Consider the following 23,764-nt stretch of genomic DNA (forward strand, 5'->3'; position numbering starts at 1 on the left):
TGTTAGACTTCATTTCTCTGAAAGTATCTTAGCAAGGTTTCATCTCACAGATTTCCATTGGGACCATTCCTATGTCTAGACCCGTACGAGCAGCCCCACTCAAATCAGAGTCCCCTCTCCCTCCAGTTTCCCCCCAGGAAAAGGCCCTCAAATCCCTGTGCCAGATCTCCAGAGAAAAATCTAGAAATATATGAATAACAACCCCAAATCTCTCAGAATAGCAAAGGCCCACACTAACCAGAACCACTACTGCCCTGGGCTGCCATCCAAGTCTTTCATATGATTAAATAATTAACATTCTTGTGTGCAGTGTTTGCATTAGGATTTGATCATCAAAATGTAAGGCTACCATAAAATGAAAGCATAGATTCCTGACATATGAGCATGACAGCTGGGTTTACCAAAGTGAGTCCTTCTAGAAAGAGGGAAAGAAAAACTTGGCTCCTACTGTTAGAGTCACAAGCAAATTCCATGTACTTTTAGAATTTTCCTTTCCTCCCTCTCTCCAGCCTTCCTTCTATTCCTCTTGTCTCCTGCTCTTCTTGACTCAGAGCTTTGACACCAACTCTCAGCCTAAACGGCCCTTCATTATGTTTTAACAGAGCTCTCTGGCATTCAACCCAAATGCTGCTTCCTCCCCCAAGTTATAGAACTTACTATTATCTAAAGCAATGATCTCCAAAAGAATCATCTGTAGTGATGGGAATGTTCTTTATCTGCACTGTCCAATATGATTGCTACAAGCCACATGTGGACACAGAGCACTTGAAATGTGTTGGTTTCACTATGTTGTGCACCTGAGACCAGTGTAACATTGTACGTTGACTCTACTGCAGATAGATAAGTACATACATACATACATAAATAAAAATGTGCTGGTTTTAATATCTTATAAGTTCCCCAATTAACTAATATGCTAAATAAAATCTGTCATGTGTTCATTTTATACTTATATGAGAAACTTGCATTTACCTTTTTGAAAATTACACTGTGGCAGTAATGAAAGGTCTACAGTGAATTCATCAGAAACATTTCTCCTTGGAAACACACTATCACCCTTAATTCTAGACGATTACAGTAGATGCTTACAGCATTCTCAAGTCAACACAGACAGCAATGGGGACTTGAAATGAATCCTAAGTATCGAATTATCCAATCGAGCCAGCACTTGAATAGGCATGAAGGGATAATGATCATTCCTACATTTTGGTAAAGCAGAAGACTCGTATGCACAGATGAAGCCTCTATAACGGAGACAGAAGAAAATAAAAGTGAGGTTGAAGTTGCCTTCACCGAAGTGGGAAGGGTGGGAGCGGTGTGCTGGAAGTCAGCCTCTTCCTCTTCAACCTCCACCCCCTTTGCTACCTTATACCCAATTCCAACGTGTGGACTGAGGGGCAGGGTGTGGGAGGGAGGGCCCTATCCCACCACACAATTCTGCAACATCCGCTTGGTATCCTACAGTGCAGCCCAATTCTGACACTCTCTACATAGGAGAGCGTCAGGTCCCATAGATTAAGGGCTCAGTCGCACAGGGCTGCTCCCCACCCCCGGGAGATGCCAGACCAAGTCCACGTGGTCACCTGTGCTTCTGACTGACTGGTTATAAATCAGAGGATCCCACACCCTCCCTACCTTGGAATCTATTCATTTGCTGGGGCAGCTCACAGAACTCAGGAAACCAATTTACTCCGTGAATGACCAGTTTATTAAAAAGATATTAAAGGATATGAATTGGCTTGATGAAGATATGCATAGGACAAGGTATGGGGAATGGACAGAGAACTTCTATGCCCTCTCAGAGTATGGGCCCTGAACTCAGTCCTTTTGGCTTTTTAAGGAGGCTTTATTACATAGGCATGATTGATTAAATCATTAACTGCTTGTGATTGGTTCAACCTCAAGCCCCTCTCCTCTCCCAGGAGGTCAGGGGGTGGGACTGAAAATTGGTTCAACTGAATGTTGGTTCCCCTGGCAACCAGTCTCTCATTCCCAGGTGGGGTCCCTAACTCACCTCATTAACATAACAAAAGATACTTTGCCATTCGTACCACCTAGGAAATTCTAAGGTCTTTAGGATGTCTGTGCCAGGAACAATGGAAGGCTAAATGTCTGTTATTATTAACCACAGTATCACACACTCCCACAGCTGCAGTTTAAAAACTACTGACCTCCATCAGCTTATGGGTGCCCACTCAGTATCTCCTACCCACATTCCTAAACTACTCCTACCTTTCCTTGGGTTGGGAAATCAGCCCCGTTATGGCTACCTCCCCCTCCCTCCCGCCACCCCCATCCCCCCATTTATCACACAGTCTTGAAAGTCTAGAATGTGTGAAGCACTGAGCTAAATAAGTGTTTTTGGCAATATAAACAGGAAGCAGGTGTAAAACCTACCACCACTACACGGATCCTCTGGTTAAGGAGATGACATTGTACGTTGATAAGAGCAATGGAAAGCAGAAAGTGGTTGCAGCTGCTGGGATGTTACATATTAGTACTGATTTTGGTTTTGGAGGAAACCTTCTAGGCAAGGAAGGGGAGGGAGATGGCAGGGACATGTCTGAGTCTCTCTGTCGCTGATCTGGGAAAGTATTAGAATCTTTAACCTAACCATAAAATAGAAACAACCATTTCATGAAGACTTACTTGGGTTTCAGGAACTGTTCTAAGCATTTCAGGTGTCTTAATTAATAATCTCACAATGATGTGGATGGTAGCTGATATCCTTATTTTTAGTTTACCAATGAGAACACAGGTGTGGAGAGCTTGAGTAATTTGCCCAAGGTCACAGGTACAGCATGAGTAGAGCTGGGATTTGAACCCTGCTGGGTGGCTTGTGACCTGCTCCACAGTCCCATTTCTCACCAAGGAAATGACCCTCAGGTTAAATTCCCATTTTTCATCAAATATGTTGATTTTTACCTTTGACAAATATTTTGAACACCTACCCCATGCCGGGCCTTGAGCACATCATGGAGAATGCTGTGCTCAGAATTTGTGGTCTGGAACAGGAGAAAGACAAGTAAACTTTCAGTTCTAATTCAACTAATGCAGTATAAGTATTACAATGAAAGTAACCAAGAAATATGAGTTTATAAAGTACTTTCAGATGCTAGCCCTTTCAATACTCACATGCAAAAAAAAAAAAAAATAGCAGCGAGGTAGGGCAAGCATGGATTAATATCCTCGTATAATGGGCTGGAGAAAAGTGTATTCAACAGGATTCACGTGTGGAAGGGCGTTGTATTTTGGAAGGGAAACACACTGATTTAGAAGATGAGCCAGAGGAAGGGCATGAGTGTGAGGGAAACAGTTTTGCTCCAGACAAAGAAACATTTGCTTTCTCTTTGGGGACCAGCAAGAGGGAGCTGGAGGCAAGGAGGAAGGGGGGGGGGGGGCAGGAAGTGCCATGGGGGGTGGGAGGTAAGGAAGGAAGGTTCTGAAATACAACCTCCTCTTTTAAGCCCTAGTATCGGAAGCCCCTCAAACAGTTTCCAACCACAGACTCCAATCCACATACTATTCGTCTTTATGTTTCATTCTAAAGGTGTAAATGTTCGGTGAACAAAATATAGAAGATGCGTGCTGATGTAAAATAGGCTCCTTAGCCAAGGCATCACGTTTGACATTTTACTGCTTTTCTTTCCTACCTTTATCTTCACATGGCTTAGTTCAAAGTTAGTATAACACTGCTTATGCCATTTTGTTGCCTGCATTTTTCACTTAATATGTGGTCAGCAGTTCCCCAAATGTCTCAGTATCACCTGAATACTTGCTTCTTCCTTAGGAAATACCACAACTCCCTTTTTATACCTTGACCTTTCACAAAGCATCCTCACCTGGTTTCCTCCCTGGGCTTCAGGACAATCTCTCTGACTTGGTGAGAGCAGCTCTTCTCACCTACCTCGAAGGATAAGGACATCCAGGCTGGTGCTTGAGGGTTTAATCAGTTACTCCATGGGGTTGCTGCCTTGGCACCCATTTAGTTTGGCCAAGCTGATTGCAGGGGCCTTAAACTTACACTAGCCCCTCATGCAAACTAATGCCCTATTCAGCAGCCTACAGAGTCACAAGCAAAGTAAGTTCCTCACATGACTTCCACCAACAACCCTTGTGGACAAGTCTTCCCCTCCTCCCAGGGTCTTCTTCTGTGACTCCCTGAAGCACGTTGTGTACTTCTCTATGGGGATGTCTCTTGTGGCTCACTGTTGAATGCCACCCAACATTTGTCACCTTGTGCTGGACTTAACAGATGTTGATTTAACAAAGACATAACACCTGTCTGGATTAGGGAACTTGCCTGAGGGTAACAGAAGGTCAATAAGAGAGAACAGGAAAACTCAGCTTATCCCTCCAAGTTGTTGAAAAACCTGGCTATGGGAGTCTCCATCCAGGATACATATCTAGATAGTTTACACAAAATCCACAGCCCACTATAGTCATACAAAATAGAGATTTTCCAATCCTATTTGCCAAGAAGTATTAAAAATTATTATTAACAAATAATAAAATAGGAAGGAAGGAAAGAAGGAAAGAAGGAAAGAAAGAAAGAAAGAAAGAAAGAAAGAAAGGAAGGAAGGAAGGAAGGAAGGAAGGAAGGAAGGAAGATGGGTACCTGCGTGGCTCAGTCCGTTAAGTGTCCGACTTCAGTTCAGGTCATGATCTCACTGTTCCTGAATTCGAGCCCTGCATCGGACTCCATGCTGAAGGCTCAGAGCCTGGAGCCTGCTTCAGATTCTGTGTCTCCCTCTCTCTTTGTTCCTTCCCCCACTTTGTGATCTGTCTGTCTCTCCCTCAAAAATAAATAAACATTTTAAAAAAAGAAAAAGAAAGAAAGAAAGAAAAGAAAAGAAAAGAAAAGAGAAAAAAATTTCCTGGACACCTGTTAAAAATGTCAAGGAAGACGTTATTCGACTATTGCCATAGGGGAGAGAGATTGAACTCACCTCTGAATACCACAGGAACAAGTGGGGATTTATAGCCAACGGGCAGGATGAGGGGTGGGATGGAAGGTGACTAGGAGGAATTTTGTTAGGTGTTACAGGTGGGTGGTGGGTGGTAAGACGAATTTCAAGAGTGTGAGATGAGCAACTTAATTGGCTACCAAAGATGGGGGGTGTTTTTGATAAACTGGCTTAGCAGGATTCTTTGCTAAGGCTGGGGTTTGCAGGCACAGGACAAGACCTAGCTAAGAGAACTCGAAGGAGCCTGACTAAAGTGTGGTCAAAGAAGCAATCCTTGTCACGGCTACTGCCATGAGGTCCTCGTGGCCCCTGGCCTCCGTTGTTTTTTTTCCAACGGGGATTGTGACTTTTCTCTTTTTCTCCTTCCTCTTGGAAGCTGAGAAATCTGCAACCTGGAGAGATCACTTCCTTTGGCATCTGCCCCATTTGTCCTGGGCTGGTCCAAGGCCAGGGAGGAGAGGATTAGAGGAAGGGGAGTAGGGGTGGAAATGCTTGATGGCTGCCCTGGAGAGGGGAGGCTTAGCTGGGGATTTAACCTTGTGGTGGGAATTTTTTTTTTTTTCTGGGAAAATACTTCCTGAGTTCTGACTATCAGAGAATTTACTCCACAGAGTTGAGAACTGCCTTCATGTTCCCAGGATATCTGCTTAATGAAAATACAGAATCCGTGCAGTGATTCTGCAAAACTTTTCCATATAAAGTCCTATTATGTTTGCATGCATATTTATACAGAGTCATAACCCAGGAGAGAAAAATGCTACTGTCCTCTAGGACCAGATTCATTGATTGTGTGGGTAATGATGAAAATCAGTACTCTGGCCTCATTTGGGGACCATTACTGAGACTTTAAAATTCAAGACATATCACTTTCCCAGAAAAGGCAGCCCGAGTGTAGACATGAAGTCTTTGGGTGATTAATGGTTAGAATCCCCTAAGAGTGAGCTGTGGAGGAACCAGACAAAATGGAATTAAAATGTTGCATGTTACCTAACATCTCCTCAGATGGCTCAGAAACTCCCTGCCCATTTGTCATTTTTTGTATCCTTTTAAAAGTCAGCTGCATTTCCAAATATCTAAAAGTTTAGTGAGAATCTTGATTGAGGTAGGGTTTCCTTTCTTTCTTTTTCCCAGATGATAATGGCCTTCAAGATTAATGCTCCATTATTTCCACGGTGTTTGTTTCTCAACAGGAAAATTTGGATATGAATACTTATCCCATAAGAGTGCTATGAGAGTGAATAAAATAACATAGGTGAAGCTCCTTGTGAAGCACCTGGCACATAGTAGGCCCTCAATAATGGTAAGCATTGTCAGTATTATTATATGTGACAGACATTGGTGATTTGGTCTTTACAGAATGTAGTTCCTGTGGTTCTCATGGCAACACCTCGAATTTTCTTTGGGCTCCCATTCCTCCCCCACTGAATTTAAGTTGTTCAGATCATGCTGGAAGATCATGTCTTAGCAAACATAATAATAATAGCAATTAAGCATTTACTGGAACTTTGCCAGGTACCAGGCATGGTTCTAAGCACCATATGTACATGGATTGTTTACTAAACGACCTCATGAAAGAACGCACTGGTGAGGATAAGAAAGGTGCTGTCACATAGGACCCCAGAATATGCCGCCTTAAAAAACTCAGAAGCTTATTTTTCTTTCCTGAAATAATCCTGAGTGGAGGGGTCCAGATGGGGTGGATCAGCTGTGCTCTATCTGACCTTTCAGAGACTCACTTCCTTCCACCTGGGGTTCTCAGGGCATCATTCTCGTCTGCTTAGAGCTGGATCTCTGCCACATTTGTGTTTCTGTTGCCTACATGGGAATGGAAGGGTGCAGAAAAGATATGCTCAATACCTTAATTCCCAGGTCTGAAACAGGCTCGCATCCCTCACACTACATCCCATTGGTCAGAACTTAGTCACAAGGATGCTCTTAACATCAAGAGAGCCTGAAAACACCAAGTGTAGCTGGGCACAAGGCTTTTCTACGGGTGAAGAAGAGAATAGATTTCAGTAGGCACTAGGGGCTACAAGTATTAGAGAAAGTAGAAGGAATACAGGTTGAACATTATTCATTCAGTTTTATGAAGTGAAGAAACAGGCTTAGTGAGATTAAATCACCACAGGGGATTCTGTCAGCAACCCATCCACACACCTAATCCTGCCTGGAAGTTCCTGTCCCACTTTCGTGAAGTCTCTGAGACAGACTTCTAGCCACGGGATCAGGGGCGGCCAGCTCCTACTGTTCCAGAGCAAGCCTCAGTCAGTGAGAAGCAAGAGGTAGTGGGTAAATTACCCAATATTCTCTGTCCATCCATGGCACCATTCTGAGATGTGATCCACAGAGTCAGAGTGACCACAGTGTGACTCTGAACTGTCCATAGCAGCAACCTCCTCATAAAACGTCCTTGATTAACTTTCTTTAATCTTTCTCTGACTTCCCTCTTCCCTCATATGCTTCATGGGATTACCTCCAAAATAAACTACTTGCATTTAAATATCTGTCTCAACTTCTGTGTTTTGGGCATTGAATCTAACACATGCACACAGTTAGCAAATTCTGGGGAACCAGCACTTGAACTTGGCTTGCTCTATCCAGACCTGCCTTCTTAACCACATGGCGAAACTTTCCCAAGTCCTGAGCGTGAGACCTGTGTCTCGCTCACCATTTCATCTACTGATAGTGGGTACAATGTCTGACACACAGGACAAGGCAAAGGAAGGACTGATGGTTCAGCCTGGAATGTGAGTTTCCTGTGTGATGAGCATGGAACTAGTTACTTTACATGCCTTATTTAATTTCATCCTACCCCCAGGACCCTGGCTATCAACTCACCTAATCGTCTTTGGATCTCCAGAACTCAGCACAGTGTTTGCTACAAAGTACATGCCCAACAAATGAGTGTTGAATGGCTAAATTGAACCAATTAATTAATGATTCTTATGAAGTAGATGTTATTATTAATTTTTGTTAGATGGAGAAACTTAAATTCAGAGAAATTAATAGCATTTCAAGATGACAGCTGAAAAGGAGGAAGTGTGGGTAGGAAATGCGATGGTTATTGAGTGTCTGTTTTAAGGTTGACACTGTGCACAGAGCTTCATTTACACTACGGTAGTTAGTCACCACATCAATACTGTGAGAGAGGCTGTAAGTATCATTTTTTGGATAAGTAATTGAGGATCAGAGAGCCTAAATGACAAACATGAAATCATTCAGCTAATGGGAGACAGGCATTTCATTTGAAGCCGGATCTGTTCATGTCCAACTTCTATGTCTTTTTAACTATAATACATAATCATAACTAATAATAGTAAACATTTAATTACTTATAGTAATTATAAACATAAAATCACTTCTCTGTGCTAAGTGCTTTTTCATATCTAACTCTTTAAAGCCTTATAGCAATTCTATGAGGCAGGTACTATAATTACCCCCAATTTTCCACTGGGTCAACACTCTACCTCTATTTTAATCACATTAGATTGAACGGTCCACCCTGTAGAAAATTCATTGCCGCTGTCTCCTAAGTTCCATTACTGCCATTGAGAAGAATGCCTTCAGTAAAATTGTGAATAATTGCATAACTTGTAGGTAATCTTTTTTCCTCCATCTGGCTGTGTTTAGGATCTGGTGTTTTACAATTTGACTACAATTACAAAGTTAATTTCTACTTATTTATCTTGTTTGGGATTTGTCATGTTTCAAAGGAATCATATTTTTTATCCATTCTGGAAAATTCTTGACCATTATCTCTTTTACTATTTGCTCTTTTCAATTCCTTCTGTCTTTTTATTTTTACTAAATACTTAAATAGATATACTAGACATGAATAGACACGCTGACTTTCTCATACTATCATCTGTTTATCAAAACACTCCCTCATATTTCTGTCTTTGTCTCTCTATATTGGTAATTTCTTTTTTTTAAAAATTTTTTTTAACGTTTTATTTATTTTTGAGACAGAGAGAGACAGAGCATGAATGGGGGAGGGGCAGAGAGAGAGGGAGACACAGAATCGGAAGCAGGCTCCAGGCTCTGAGCCATCAGCCCAGAGCCCGACGCGGGGCTCGAACTCACGGACCTCGAGATCGTGACCTGAGCTGAAGTCGGCCGCTTAACTGACTGAGCCACCCAGGCGCCCCTATTGGTAATTTCTTCAAATGTATTTAGGTTCATTAATTTTCTTCTAAGTTGTATCTATTATGTTGTTTAACTCATATTGTTGCTTTATTTCAGCAGGTTTTTGTGTGTGTGTTTCTTTAGTTCTTTCTAAAACTTACGTGGTCTTATTCTTGGTGAATATTTTAATTTCTTTCTATTTCTTTAATATTTTACATATACTTTTCCCATATTTGTATATGACAGTTCAAATATATAAATGCTAACATGGATTTAATGGATTCTTGTTCCTTTTAATCCTACTGATAGTGGCTTACTTTGTTTAGTGTTTTACAGGCTATAATTTTGATTTTCAGTTAATGTTCGGATTTCAGGGACTCAATATATGGAGAGTATTTGTGCTTGTTTCTGCCACGTCTCCTGAAATCTGACAAGACCACTTTAAATTATCGTGAGAGAATGCAAGTTTAAAACTCAGCCCTAATGAAAGCAGGCCTGTGGTTATAGCTTCTCCCAGCTTCCTGGTTTCTCTACTTTCTTACATATTCAGCTATGAATTTAAAAAGGATAATTGTAGGGGCTCCTGGGTGGCTCAGACAGTTAAGCATCTGACTTCGACTCGGGTCATGATCTCGTGGTTTGTGAGTTCAAGCCCCGCGTCGGGCTCTGTGCTGACGGCTCAGAGCCTGGAGCCTGCTTCCGATTCTGTGTCTCCCTCTCTCTCTGCCCCTTGCCTGTTCATGCTCTGTCTCTCTCTGTCTCTCCAAAATAAACATTAATAAATAAACAAAAGGATAGTTGTGTATTTTTCTATTATACCAGATATTTTTTGACAAAAGGGATTTAAAAGATATATTTTCTGACATATTGCTGGAAACGTAACTGAATTAAGGTCCATCTTCAACATGTCATTTCCCCACCCCTTCATAAAGGCACTGAATATGTTCATCAGCTCCTTTGGACTGCATTTCTAGGCCCCAACCTGGCGAACAGGGATCAGGCATAATATGAACAGATTGGGACGGCATGAGGTCAATAGAGAGACAAACGTCCTCTAATCAGTTTTTCTTAGGAAATGTGCCACCAATTAGCCCTAGAGGCACAGCCTGGGGCTTGCCCATCTATCCTGCATTTGGCATCCCCAGGTGGCCAACATTTGCCGTTGCCTTGCAATGGGCCTCTGTCCTGCCAAACCTGACCCCGGCCCCAACCCCAGCTCCAGCCCCAACCCCAAGAACTCTTCATCTCAGTGCCAAGATGGGACGGGGACGTCTATCCTCTTTTCTTCATTATCTATGCCAGACTCAACGCCACCTCCTCTAAGAAACCTCTTTTAGCTCTCTTTGACCCAGTTGACTATCTCACTCCCTAGTTTCTGCTACTGCTAATTATTTTGCTTATACGTATGAAGGGAACCAGAATATATCAGTTTACAATATGCCTCTTTGACATAAACATTATTTTGAGCTGAAGGCAATTAGGGTGTAGCACACACAGGCAAAGCTCTCTCTACTCTCTCCTTTTCTGCCTATAGGCAAGATACACATTCTCCTGTTATTAGAGATACTCCTCTCAGCCCAGTGACAGTGTGAGAGGAAGCTGTGAGCACACCTTACTCTATTAGTTTCTTCCCATTTATTTACCTTCCCACAGTCTGCTGCCCTTGGGAGCCTAACACTGCTTTGCATTGTCCCGTCTTTTCTCTACAAATATATTGTTCTCTGTTGGAGAGGTCATATAAGCTCGAAGCTACTCCTTTGAGTTACATTTCCTTGAGGTTTCTCTTGCATGATGTGTGCTCTGCCTATTAATAAATTATTTGTTTTTCTCTTGTTAATTTGTCTTTTTATTAAAGAGCACCAGCTGAAAACCCAAGATGGGTAAAGGTTAAATTTTGCCTCCCCTACACTTATCCCACAGGCTGTTCTTTATTTCCTAAATACCTATCTCCCTTACCAAACTAGGAATTACTTGATGGCTATTGTCCCAAAGTTGTTTCTTTTTTTTAATACTTTATTTTATTTTTGAGAGAGAGAGAGAAACAGAGTGCGAGTGGGGATGGGCAGAGAGAGAGAGAGGGAGACACAGAATCCGAAGCAGGCTCCAGGCTCTGAGCTGTCAGCACAGAGATGGACAGGGGCTCAAACCCACAAACCATGAGATCATGACCTGAGCTGAAGTTGGACTCTTAACCAGCTGAGGAACTCAGGCCCCCCTGGAGTATTTTTTTAAAAAATGTTTATATATTTTGAGAGAGAGAGAGAGATAGTGAGTGGTGGTGGTGGAGGGAGAGAGAGAAAAGGAGACAGAGAGAGAGAGAGAGAGAGAGAGAATCCCAAGCAGGCTTCACACTCAGCACAGAGCCTGATGTGGGGTTTGAACTCACAAACCATGAGATCATGACCTGATTCAAAATCAAGTCAGACATTTAGCGGACTGAGCCACCCAGGTGTCCCTGTCCAGGTATTCATTTATGTTTATTTAATCCCCAGCAAACTTTCTTAAGATATTTTTTTCATGAGTATCTCTGCTTATTCAGTTAATATTTATTGAGCATCATCTCTGTACCAGACACCAAGCCCTCCCAGGGCTACAACAGAGAAGACGACCCAGTGGCAAAAATATGCTACTGAATTGAAAAGAGTTCTCTCTAATCGTCTACAGCTCTTTGGCCATATTGCAGTTAGGGTATTTACTTACTAATTTTGGGGGCAATTATTTTATTTCATCATGTGTCATGTGTTCAATGTGACTATTATTTCTTCCAAGACAGAGAACAACAGCTTATTTATTTTATATCCCAATTATTAGGCATAGGGGTCACCAAACTATGGTCTGTGGGCCCAGTTTTACCTGCTGTCTAATTTCTCATGTGGCCTGTGAGCTAAAAACAGTTTTGATAGTGTTAAATGTTTGAAAAAAATTTGAAAGAATATTTCATGACACATGAAAAGGAAAATTATATGAAATATGAATTTCAGTGTCCATAGACAAAGTTTTATTGGAATATAGCCTCTCAGTCATTTACATATTGCCTGTGGCTATAATTTACATATTAACAATGCATAGCTGTCTGGCTGTAAAAGAGACCTTTTGGTCACAAGGTTAAACACATTTACTATCTTGCTATTTGCAGAAAAAAAAAATATAGACTCCCTTCTAGCACATTAACCTTTTTAGAACAAATTATGCTGGTGTTGACTCCAGGAGCAGGTACGGTCTGTGTTAGGAGAAGAAAGGAGGAGGAAATCCATCACTATGTTTTGACAAATAAACTTCACCTTTTGGGTGCCTTATAGTTAGTGGTACTCATGGGGTTTCTCTAGAGGAAAAGGAAATACTCTACTAAGACCTGGGTTTGGCTCCCTTTTCTTCCCAGAATGAAAGGTAAGCTTTGTTCTGGTACTGTCTCCATTTCATTCTGGAAGGGCAGTAAGTATCACGTGATGAAGTCACATCATCACATGATACTAGTCTTCATCATATGCTACTAGTTCTAAGGGGAGGAGACATGGCTTCCTTCACTGGGTGCAGGGAAAAGAAGGGAAGGATTATTGAAAGGAAGGAAGTATAAGTCCTCCGTGATTATACGTGATTATATGTGATTATACTTTCACTTAATATCCAATTTCTCTTTTTAAAAGTATTCAATGACTCCTCATATTTGACTTTGAATATAATTTCAAATTTTGCCTCTTACAAAGCTGAACATGAACAAGCCAGCCAGCTCTGGCTCCCCTTGGCTATCTCAGTTGGTGGCACTAGTCCCCTACCTATACCTTAGCATCACATGCTGTTTTCTTTTCCTCAGACACACTTTTCTCACCACAGGGCTTGCTTGCTTTCTTTCTTTCTTTCTTTCTTTCTTTCTTTCTTCTTTCTTTCTTTTTCTTTCTTTCTTTCTTTCTTTCTTTCTTTCTTTCTTTCTTTCTTTCTTCTTTCGCGTTCATTTATTTTTTTGAGAGAGAGAGAGAGAGAGAGTGAGGGAGGGGCAGAGAGAGGGGAGACACAGAATCCAAAGCAGGGTCTAGGCTCCAAGCTGTCAGCACAGAGCCTGACATGGGGCTCAAACCCATGAACCCCAAGATCATGACCTGAGCCAAGGTCAGTTGCTTAACTGACTGGGCCACCGGACTGCCCATTTTTCTTTCCTTCTTTCTTTCTTTCTTTCTTTCTTTCTTTCTTTCTTTCTTTCGGTTTATTTATTTTGAGAGAGAGAGAAAGAGAGAGAGGGAGCACATGCGAGTGGGGGAGGGACAGAGAGAGAATTCCAAGTATGCTCTGCACTGTCATCATGGAGCCCAATGCAAGGCTCAAACTCACAAAGTGTAAGATCATGACCTGAGCTGAAGTCAAGAGTTGGACGCATAACCCACTGAGCCACCCAGGCGCCCCACTGAAACCTTTTCTAATCCCCTTACATAAAAGAGACTCCTCCCTATTATTACTTTCTATTCCAGTATCCCTCACAGAACTTATTACAATTTTGAATTATATAGATATTTTTTTGGTTTACTTCATTTGCTGGCTTCTCCACTGTAATGTAAATTCTACAAGGGTGGAGGCCACTTATCATGTTGGGAGTTAGGGCTTCAATATAACTTTGGGGGAAGACAAATATTCCATGTAAATATCTCTCATCAAGGCTGAGACAGGAATAAAATCCTCTCTGGCCTGGTGCAGCCTACAATCATTTGTATTGGCCACAAGTAGAGCAAGAGACCAGGACGATGCTGGATGCTTATTGCTCTGGCCAATCAGATGCTTACATGAAGGGATAGTGTTTTAGTTAACAGTTGTATAACAAACCACCCCAGAATTTAGTAGCTTAAAGAGTCAATGATCATTTTCACCTTTCACAGTTTTCTTTTGTACAGAATTTGAGAAAGGGCTAGATTGTTAGTCCTGTGGGCTGCTGTCATCTGAAGTCTTGACTAGAACTGGCTGAGCGCCCAACATTTAAGTTCTTTATATGTTGAATCCACACCCTTTGATGTGATAGTATTTGGAGGTAGGGCCTTTGAAAAGTAATTAGTACTAGATTGGGTCATAAGGGTGGGGCCATCGTGATGGTTAGAGGCATTTTGGGAAGATGAAAAGAGTGATATCTGCCCTGAAGAAAGACCATGGGGGGGATACAGAGAGAAGATGGTCATCTACAAGCCAGTAAGAGTTTCACCAGAAACTGAATTGGCTGGCATCTTGACCTTGGACTTTCTGGGCTCCATAACTGTGACAAATAAGTTTCTCTTCTGTAAGCCACCCAGTCTATCTATGGTCTTTTGCTACTGCGGCCTGAGCTGAGACACCAGATAATTTCTTTCTTGCTCTTGGAAGAATGAAACAGCCTGAGTCATAGGATGCCTTTGGGTTGCCAAGGTCAGGACCTTTGGGGAGATGAAGTTCTACTCTCCAGTGAGGAGGTGGTAATCATTTCTTTTTCTATTTGAGAGGCTGAATGAGGACACTGCAGGACCTTGGAGGAAGACTGTAAAAGAGAAAGTACCAGCATCCTGCGTTTGTAAGATAGAAGCCTTCATCCTGTATGGAGGGATGTGTGAGTCCTGTGGCCAAGGTAAAGGACAGCTGTGAAGGGATCTTCTGTCAGTTTCTAGTGCACTAACCACATGGGGGCTCAGGTGGTAATGACAGGCTCATTCAAACAGGCTGCCACTTTGCCATCAAATCTCATTTTAGAAATGCCACCTACTTCTTCCCTGATTTCCCGAGGTGGAAGTTTGCCACTTTCTGCCCCTCAAAGGGCAGACTCTGTTGCACTGCAGTCTCCTGAGTGCCTGGTGGAGACTGGAGTGGCCGAGTGGCACAGGCCGCGCTCCCTGGGAAGCTCACGCTGCACTCACTGCATGCATAATGTTTATGAAGAGTGCTCTTCGCATCACCACCCATGGAAAGGAAGGGAAGGAAGCAGGCTTAGGCTAGGGGAGAAGTTGCATTGTGATGCAATCTTCAAGAAGGTTTTGACTGATCCCCTGGGGAGCTCTGCAGCTAGGGTGGTCCTTGACACAGGTTCCAAAGAGGGGAGAAGTTGCATTGTGATGCAATCTTCAAGAAGGTTTTGACTGATCCCCTGGGGAGCTCTGCAGCTAGGGTGGTCCTTGACACAGGTTCCAAACTGGGGTGAGGGGATCAGGCATTTCAATGTCCATGTTATCCAGTCATTGCATCTAGACCGCCCTGGAGAGAATGTGTGGCCGGGGAGAAGATGTTTCTCTTATGCTAGCCTAATCCAAAGGGAGCTGAGAACTGAGGGTGTCCACTGTCACAAAACCCAGTAGCTGGCAGGATAAGCCCTTTGGGCCTGAAGTATTTCCAGCAGAGATATGTCATAGTGTCCACTAGTATATCCTGAAGATGGGGTTGGATCCACACTTCCCCTTAATTGTAATGTGAGAGAACAAGATTCAAGCTGAGGTGAGGAAAAGGAGCTTAGAAAAGGAACCCCTGATGCTCTTAGGTCAAGGATTTCTTTCCAGATGTGGCATTGTTCCTATCACGGACCCACTGGTTGGGTTCCATATTGTGTCATGACAGCCATTACTGAAATTGTTCTGTTGTGTATGAAAATTCTACTTCTAAAAAGAAAAGGATTGGGGCGCCTGGGTGGCTCAGTCAGTTAAGCGTCCGACTTTGGCTCAGGTCACGATCTTGCAGTTTGTGAGCTCGAGCCCCGCGTCGGGCTCTGTGCTGACAGCTCGGAGCCTGGAGCCTGCTTCGGATTCTGTGTCTCCCCCTGTCTGCCCCTCCCCCACTCATGCTCTGTCTCTCAAAAATGAATAATCGTTAAAAAAATAAAAAAAATAGTCTGAAAGTCTTTAAAATAAAGGATTCAAGTAAAGAAAATGGGAGCATCCAAAGCTGAAGTCAGTCTTCCTTCATATTGGATCTCAGCCAATTCCTTGAGTCATGTAATTTTTACTTGTGTTCCTATCTGAGGGCAGATGAGACTTCTGGAGTCCTGTTTGTTTTCCTCAGTTCAGGAGCTGACATGTCATCCAGTCTGTGAGTTGGACCCTCCAAACTATCTGCAAATGTAGGGACTTTAGCTGAGGCTAAAGGCTCACATGACGAGATATCACGGGGTTCTCCTTAATTTATTCTGACCTTGGAATTAGTGAGTTTATAGGTGAAGTTTTGTTCTAGGAAATCATGTGGTGTGTGTGCGCGTGCATGTGCACGTGTGTGTGTGCACACATGTGTGGACGTGTGTGCATCAGGGTTCAGAGGAACAGCATCAAGTCTGATGGAACTGAAGTGACCGGTCCTCTTGCCTCTGGCATGTGCTTGGTTTGTGAGTGTCCCACGTTTCGCTTGCAGCTGTAATGTCTATTGCTACACTCCCAACTAGGTTCTCAGACTATCTTTCCTGTTGGGACAATCCTGTGTTAATATTCTAAAATACAGAAGCATTTAGAAGAAAGGGTGAAAAAAAATGAAAATAAGGTTAAAAGAGGAGACAGAGATACAAGGATCTCTGCTTCATCATTTTTGAAGCTAGAGGACCACCATGATTTTTTTTTTTTTTGCCAGATGATAAGAGATCTATTTCCTAATCAGAGTATGTGTGTGACATTCAGAAATGTGTTCCTGCTCATTTCACAGCTCCAAAAAGGAGCTGACAGGCATCAGAAGAGAAGAATTGTAGCCAACATAAGAATAATAGGAACGAAAAAATCAATGTGGAGATGTAATTGAAAGTTAGAACTGGTGGTTAAGGTAATTGAATGGTAATATTGTGAGCAGAAACCAAGTAGGGTCAGGTAACTGCAAGATTAGGCAATTCACCGATGTACATCTTTCTCCTTCCTGGGATAATGCGGGCCTCTGAGATGGTGGACAGAGATGTTATCAGGTGTGCTCATTCAAAGAGAAGTTCCTCTCTAGTTTTGTTCCAAGTCTTGTTTTTTTTTTTTTCCCCTTCCTCACAAAGAATCCTTTGAGACCTGGAATGAGTCCAAGGCTGTGACTTTGCAACTGACAAAGCTGGACTAGGGCATGTTCGATCCTGTCCTTGTGACTATCTTAGCAAAAGATTTCAATTGCTCCCGGTCAGACCACTCTATGGAGGCACAGCTGACTAGAAGGATGACCAGAAATACTTAAGCAGCCACACAAAACTCATTCAATGTCACCAGTCTCAGTTCCTGGAAGAAAATTGCAGTTAAAAGTATTATTTATTCTCTTTTACCCAAGAAGAGATATAATGAAGATTTTATAGTGTTATTGGGAAAGCAAGTGCTATTTACGGGCATTTTTCAAAAACCAAAATAACTCCCCTTGAGAAATACTCATTCCTCCAGCATTACCTCATGAGGCCGTTCACAGACTTTGCCTATCAATTCCAGTGAAATCAATATCACATTATGGTTGGAGTCAGATATGGATTGTGTGACCTTGGGCAAGTCACTTAATCTCTCTGCCACAATCTATGTGAACAAGCTGGAAATAATTCTAGCCACTTCAAGAAGGGAGGGAAGATTAATGATGGCAAGTTTTTTCAGATGACTGTCTCTGTGGCTGTTTCTCCCACTCTTTGGTTTTGTGTTTGCTTTATGTCTGATTTTCTTTAGAATCCAAATTCAGCCACCCACACACTGACACAAAGACAAATCTAGTTCCAAATGCAGGATGGCAATCCTTCCACTCTGCTGAATCTTGTATCTGTGGACCCAGTTAGCACTTGTGAGTGTCCTCTATTTCCCCGTTGTGGGAGGTAGTGGAGGGAGGCAGAGAAATTCATTTGGAAAATAATTGTTGCATATACTATATTACCCCCTTCACTCTGGGTGATTTGTGGTTTATTTTTCTTGGGCATCATGTTTCCTCAATCCTGTTGTCACTGGGCCCCACTTTTTACCTACCGTTGTTTAACTAGCTCACGTAATTGATGACCCACTTTGCTTTTCCAGCCTGGGCCTCAGTGTTCCCTCCAGGATATGCCTCGAGTGTATGCTCCACACCTTCTTAAGCCGTGGCTACAGGGGATAAGCCAATACTTACTGACCCATTAAATGCAAACCTCAGAATCTCACTGAGTCTCCCAGTTGCCATCCTCACTCTCTTCTTGTTTTGCTATCAGACTTTGTGAGAGGGCATTCTAGTAGCTCGTAAATTCCACTCCTAACTCCTGGTTATCCAGCTCTTACCTCATCACTCTGTTATTACAACTGCTCTTTTCTCATCACCACTCTGGGGCCAATGCATTCTAGAGATGTTAGCATTATCTAAAGTTGTATCTTATTCTGGTGGTCAAGTTCATTGTATTGTGTCCAAATTCACTCGCCTATTGTCTTGGCTTCAACTACCATTTCCATGTAGATAAGTCACAGATCTATGTTTTGTTTTTTTTTTTATTCATTTGCTTAAAAAAAATTTTAACATTTATTTTTGAGAGAGACAGAGCATGAGTGGGGGAGGGGCAGAGACAGGGAGGGTACAGACTCTGAAGCAGGCTCCAGGTTCTGAGATGTCAGCACAGAGCCCGAGGCGGGACTCAAACTCATGAACCACGAGATCATGACCTGAGCTGAAATCGGACACTTAACCGACTGAGCCACCCAGGCACCCCTCAGATCTATGGTTTTAGACACCTCAGTCCAAATTTGTTTTAAAAATATCCTTTCCCACCATATGTCAGTCTTACAGCATGTATCAGAGACTTGAGAAGGTCCCTTTATGAGGAATTTGGAATACTATACTAAGGAGTTTGAATTTTATCCTATCGATGGAGTTGATTGAACACATTTAAGATATTTAAAGACATTAAAGCCACCATCTGGAAGAATATATTGCTTTCATTGTTAGTTCCTCAACAGAGAGGAGGATGGGGCTTCCCAAGTGGCAACTCTGATCCTCGAGCTGTTTCCAGCCCTATGCAGGCACCCAAACACTGCTCCGAACAAACCCAGATTGCAATTCTTGTGCTTTAGAAACAGCAGAAACAGACAAGCTCAAAACAAGGAGTTATACTCGACTTTCCCTTCTCCCTTGCCAAACATGCCCAGTGTCGTCGTGAATCACTTCTTCTGCTGTAACAGTACAGTTTGTACTGACTTTTCTGATTCATTTGCCATTTTTCCCTCTTTTAATCATTCCTGGCTCTTACCTTTTCTTAAGAATATAGCCATCTGGGGCGCCTGGGTGGCGCAGTCGGTTAAGCGTCCGACTTCAGCCAGGTCACGATCTCGCGGTCCATGAGTTCGAGCCCCGTGTCAGGCTCTGGGCTGATGGCTCAGAGCCTGGAGCCTGTTTCCGATTCTGTGTGTCCCTCTCTCTCTGCCCCTCCCCCGTTCATGCTCTGTCTCTCTCTGTCGCAAAAATAAATAAACGTTGAAAAAAAAAATGTTGTTTGGCTAAGTGAATGGTTAGTGGTATGGGAAGACATTGATAGCATTAGAGTTCAAAGAAAGCACAACACCCTAAATTCACAGATGTGGCCTATTTAAAAAAAAAAAAAAAAGAATATAGCCATCTGATCAATTCATTTTATATTATGCTATCAACTAAAATTCCTATAATACAGGTCTGAAGAATTCCTCCTACTCAGATAATCTTCATAGGCTTCTATTGCCCACCAAAGATTTCTGAACTTCTTAGCCCTCAATCCTAAATATGGTCTGTATATTTTCACTATTTTATTAGCTTAACATTGAGTCAATATAATGCAACTGTCCTCTGTTTTTTTGAATTGGTAAGGTACTTCTCTCTTACTTTTTTTTTTTTTTTAACGTTTATTTATTTTTGAGACAGAGCGAGACAGAGCATGAATGGGGGAGGGACAGAGAGAGAGAGACACACAGAATTGGAAGCAGGCTCCAGGCTCTGAGCCGTCAGCCCAGAGCCCGACGCGGGCTCAAACTCATTGACCGCGAGATCGTGACCTGAGCTGAAGTCGGACGCTTAACCGACTGAGCCACCCAGGCGCCCCTCTCTTACTTTTTTTTGAGAGTGTGTGTGTGTGTGTACATGTGTATGTGGTGTGTGTGTGTGTGTGTGTGTGTGTGTGTGAATGGGGGAGAGGCAGAGGGAGGGAGGGAAAGAATCCCAAGCAGGCTCCAAGCTGTCAGCACAGAGCACAAAGTGGGGCTCAATCTCATGAACCATGCGATCATGACCTGAGCCAAAATCAAGTCAGATGCTTAACCAACTCAGCCCCTCAGGTGCCCCACTTCCCTCTTTCCATATCATTCTAAGCATGCATTGCTACCACGGCTCCTGCAGGCTCAATCCACATCTACAATAACTTATTTATAAAGACTACATCTCTCAATATTCAATACAATGCAATCGGTCTTCTCTAGTATTTCACGCACTGTTTTGGTTTCTTTGATGAGAACTGGCGCATCCTAGCAGATGAAGCGAGATTTTACCTCCTTGGTTGGAGGCACAGCCCTCTGTCATTCTCACAAAGTGGCACCTAAATGCACAGTTATTTTTTGATGGTTTTCCAGTTGACTCATTTCCTGAGTCTCTGCCCTTGGTGTACAGACAAAGGAATGTGCATGAGTCTCAAAGGTTGGCCAGCAGTTGTTTCTTTCAGTCTAGCCTCATCAGCTTTTGAGTTCATGAAAATTCCTCAGAGATTCCAGAAATATTATTCTTAATTTTCAGTGCTATTTTAAGTATTCATATTTTCTGTGTCATCAGAGGTACTTCATTTGGAAGTTGAGGAACGGCATTAAACACAACTAACTACTTGCTATTTTTAAATGGAAATCCATTTCTGTTGATAGTTTGAAAGATCACCGCAAACAGAAGCCAAAAGAAAAAAAATATAGAACTATTTAAAGTAAGTTAATAAAGGCAGAAAATGGCCAATGCTGTATTACATGTGGAAGAGAAATCTATGCCTTGCTCTGGCCATAGGAACTTCTTTTGCCTCCTTGACCACATGAAGAGTTCCTTCCCTACTCAGGTCTATACCCAGGTGGCTCTTTCTGCATGGACCCCCACCCCTGACCCCATCATGTACTCCCACAGTTCTTCACCCTGGATTCCACTTTATCCTTCACAACTTGTCTTACATGTCACTTCTGCAGAGTCATTCCCTGACCTCCCACTACATATTTGACTGGATTCCTCTGCTATGCTTTTTTCTAGTATCTCTTAAGTTTCCTGAGGGCACTTATCACAATCTGAAATTGTATGTAGTTTGGTCACTTGTATGATATTTGTTACTCACTCTAACCTCAACTCCAAGTGCATACAGCGTATGCTCTAAAGTGTTAGAAGTGACTTCTAGTTTGCCTGAACTATGTATCAAAAGGTTACCATACTTTCTTGCACATGACAGGAGATAAAAAATAAAAATGTATTGTTAAATGACTTTTGAGTACATAGAGAGGATTAAGAATGAAAATAACTTATGCATTCCATTTAGTTTTACTTATTTTATAAAAAGCTTTATATAAAGCTTCATATACTTTTTATAGCTTATATCTTTTTACAAACATGAGTTTTGAAGTAACGATCACTCTAGTGGGTAGACAGCTCCATAATGCTCCAGATCTAAGTCCTGAATCAATTTCAACAATCTTTCAATCATTTCTTTGGAAAGAGCTGCTGCTGACAAAGTAAGCCATCCCCAAACCAGAATGGTCAGAGCAATTCTAACACTGAGGTTAGTCTATCTTTGCTTCAAAATAATTTCAGGAAAGGTAGGGTGAGCACAAATTGCAAAGACTGAGATGGTTGTTATTCAAGGAACACATCTGAACTTGAACACATGTCACATCCCCTGGCTTTTCCTGATGGTGCTTCAACTCATGTGAGAATTTATTTATTTATTTAAATGTTTATTTCTTTTTGAGAGAGAAAGAGAGACAGGGAGCACGAGCAGGGAAGGGGCAGAGAGAGAGGGAGTCACAGAATCTGAAGCAGGCACCAGGCTCTGAGCTGTCAGCACAGAGCCCGATGCGGGGCTTGAACTCACGAATGGCGAGATCATGACCTGAGCCAAAGTTGGTCGCTTAACCGATGGAGCCACCTAGGTGCCCCAACTCATGTGAGAATTTAATTTTTTTTTAATGTTTTTATTTATTTTTGAGACAGAGAGAGACAGAGCATGAACAGGGGAGGGGCAGAGAGAGAGGGAGACACAGAATCCGAAGCAGGCTCCAGGCTTTCAGCTGTCAGCACAGAGCCCGACGTGGGGCTCGAACTCATGAACTGTGAGATCATGACCTGAGCTGAAGTTGGACGCTTAACCGACTGAGCCACCCAGGCGCCCCTCATGTGAGGATTTAAAGTAAACACAGTAGGGATGTCTAATCACTATCTTTTCATATTAGAAATGTACATTGTTCTGGGTGATAGCTTTGACTCCGAATATGCAAAATGTTTTGTTTGTTTGTTTTAACTTACTGAAGTCTGTTGGAAATGCTCTGCAATAGTTTCTTATTTAAAGCAATCCTAGGGTCAAGGCTTTTTAAGTGAAAAGCCTTTTATAACATGAGTAAGTGCCCTTACTTTGTTTCATTTGCTGTAATTATTTGGCTATTAATTTTTCTCAAACAAGGGCTCCTGTGAAGAATGCAGTCTCATTGCAAGGCAAACGATCCCCTAAGAAACCTGCTAGCTCAGCCCAAATCCCTGGCATGCATAATTCTATTTTGTGCCTTTATAGGCAGGGAGGAGAAAGAATATAATCTGAAAGCTACTAAGACTTCACTTTTCTTCCTTAGAAAACAAAAACAAAAACCAAACATATCTAATCTGGATTACTTAATAATTTTTATATCTGTTTTGAGATACAGATAGAGCATGAGCAGGGGAGGGGCAGAGACAGAGGGGAGAGAAATCCCAAATGGGCCCTGTCAGAGCCGGATGCGGGGTTCAAACTCACAAACTGAACCATGAGATCATGACCTGAGCTGAAATCGAGTGGGATGCTTAAATCAAGAGTGGGGTGAACCACCTAGGCACCCCTCTAATCCAGACTCCTTAAATCAACGTGATGAGTAGGGAGAACAATTGTGCCAGGAAATAAGTTTCCAAGGTGTCTAAAAAGCCCCTAATAGAGGGTGCCCTCTCTCTTAAACATGGAGCCACTCTGGTCTAAGAGGGCTAAGTGGGATTCAGCTTCTCTGTCTCCAAGCTCTTTATACCTGTGTAAAATGGGAATCCCCAAAATGACATATTTCATATAAAGCCCTCTGTATAGTGCCTGGCATATAACAAGCCCTCAGAGGGGTGCCTGGGTGGCTCAGTCGGTTGAGTGTCTGAATTCGGCTCAGGTCATGATCTCACAGTCCGTGAGTTCGAGCCCTGCGTTGGGCTCTGTGCTGACAGCTCAGAGCCTGGAGCCTGCTTCGGATTCTGTGTCTCCGTCTCTCTCTGCCCATCCCCTGCTCATGCTCTGTCTCTCTCTGTCTCAAAAATAAATAAAAACATTAAAAAAACACACAAGCCCTCAGAAATAGTGGCTATTAAGATAACACATACCTATAAACAGAAATCTGAATCCTATTATCTTTGTAGATGCTTCTTTAGTGAATGCATGATTCCCAGTCCTTGAAGAAAAGAAAAAATGAAACATCAGTGAGAATAAATAAATGTTTTACAAAGACTATATAATATTTATACAATTAAAATATAGACATTTTAAACACGAATAAGTGATTGGACATTTGTGTGTGTGCACGTGTATGCAAGTG

At 42.3% G+C, this 23,764-nt stretch overlaps 1 long non-coding RNA gene across 1 annotated transcript; it reads right to left on the reverse strand.

Annotated features, from left to right (window-relative positions):
• Nucleotides 1-650: 650 nt before the first annotated feature.
• LOC121037661 (uncharacterized) lies at nucleotides 651-23,625 on the reverse strand. The gene is made up of 3 exons (XR_005793898.1): nucleotides 23,553-23,625; nucleotides 2,952-3,005; nucleotides 651-1,244 (listed from the first exon to the last, which is right to left on the reverse strand). It is a non-coding gene; the product is annotated as an uncharacterized LOC121037661 (long non-coding RNA).
• Nucleotides 23,626-23,764: the final 139 nt, after the last annotated feature.

Source organism: Herpailurus yagouaroundi, unplaced genomic scaffold (genome assembly GCF_014898765.1).
Source record: "Herpailurus yagouaroundi ecotype Mexico unplaced genomic scaffold, PumYag 28, whole genome shotgun sequence".
Classification (NCBI taxonomy): domain Eukaryota; kingdom Metazoa; phylum Chordata; class Mammalia; order Carnivora; family Felidae; genus Herpailurus; species Herpailurus yagouaroundi.